Source organism: Manacus vitellinus, unplaced genomic scaffold (genome assembly GCF_001715985.3).
Source record: "Manacus vitellinus isolate BGI_N305 unplaced genomic scaffold, ASM171598v3 scaffold_3_pilon, whole genome shotgun sequence".
NCBI classification, from domain to species: Eukaryota; Metazoa; Chordata; class Aves; order Passeriformes; family Pipridae; genus Manacus; species Manacus vitellinus.
The window spans coordinates 7,445,241-7,446,687 of record NW_021940535.1 but is presented as its reverse complement, the minus strand read 5'-3'; positions in this window follow the sequence as shown (position 1 = coordinate 7,446,687).

The window sequence follows — 1,447 nt, the reverse complement described above, 5'->3', positions numbered from 1 at the left end:
AGTATACAAGATATTTTTTGTTTATGCTTTTATTTTACATGGTTTCATTCACCATATAGTCTAGCAAAATATAAATGCTCTATGTAAAAGAGTGAGAAAAGATATTTGAGCTTTATCCCTATATCTTTATACTCTACTCTTAAAGAGCACAGTAAACTACATTTCAGTATAAACATTGATCAAGATCCTTTTTTTCAAAGGTGTTTGTGTCAGACTGAGTTGCCTCAAAAATGATGAAATACTCCAGAAGTAAAATCACAGAAGACAAGCCATTAAACAAGGCAGCTGGACAAAATCTTCAGTAAATTAAAGAAATCAGAGTATGAGATATATGTTTAGCATGTTCTGCTTTGTCCTGTTCATACAGCTTGAGGCCAGAATGATGGAACACTTAGCCTGACCTACTGGATATCCCTGGACACTGAATTTTACCTGTGGTAAAATTATTGGGACACCGTGTATTTTCCAGAGACATCTTGTTTCAGTAGGAGATTTTCAGAGAATAAAACACAGCTTCCTTCCACAATTTGTGCCAATGATTAGTCTCTCCCATCGATAACTTTTTTGATTTGAATTTGTCCAACTTCAGCTTCCAGACACTGACTCTGTTATTCTTTTCCACTACAAGATTAAAGGGCCTTTTAGCTCCTAGTATTTTCCCCTATGAAAGTATGTATATGGCCTCATCAAGTTGTATCTCCTTTTGTAGTATGGTAAGTGCTCAGACATCTATTTATACGACCCTTAAATCAGCTTTGTGGCTCATCCCTTCATTCTCATATTTTTCAGATGTGCCTGCCGTGTAGCCAGCCAGCATCCTATGGGGCAGCCTGGATGAAATAAAATCCCTTCTCATAGTTCACGAAGATGCTGGGCAACCAGTTGTTCACGCGTCCAACACACGCTTTATTCGCATCGCGTGAGCGCTTGTCTTTTTTAATCCAAGCCAAATCGAGCGATTTACCAAGTCCTACTTGGCACGCAAGGGGCGACAACTGAGGCTTTTTCACTCACGAGCGGGCTGGCAGCAGCGCCTCACGGCCCGCCACACAACAAACCCTCGTGCCGGGCGGGTGGGCGGCCGTGAGGGGGTAAACGGGGACGCCTCGCTGGCTGGGGCCGAGCTGGGCGTTGACAGAAGCGGGGCCCGGGGAAAGGCGGGAGGGGAGCGGCTGTGGGGGCGGGCGGCCGCCTGAGGCTGTGGCGGCGGTGGCCCGGGGGCGGTGCCGGCCGGCTCGGGGCTGCCCCGGGGGGCGGCCGGGAGGGGTGCGGGGGTGTGACCGCCGGTGTGGCCGGTGCGCGGCGCCGCCTCCCCGCCGGGTCCCCTCCCTCCCACTGCCCTCGCAGCCGGGAGGCGGCGCGGAGGACCGAGCGTGCGTGCGGGCAGCTCCTGGCCCCAGCCAAGCCAAGCCAAGCCGAGCCTAGCTTAACCAAGCCGAGCCGAGCC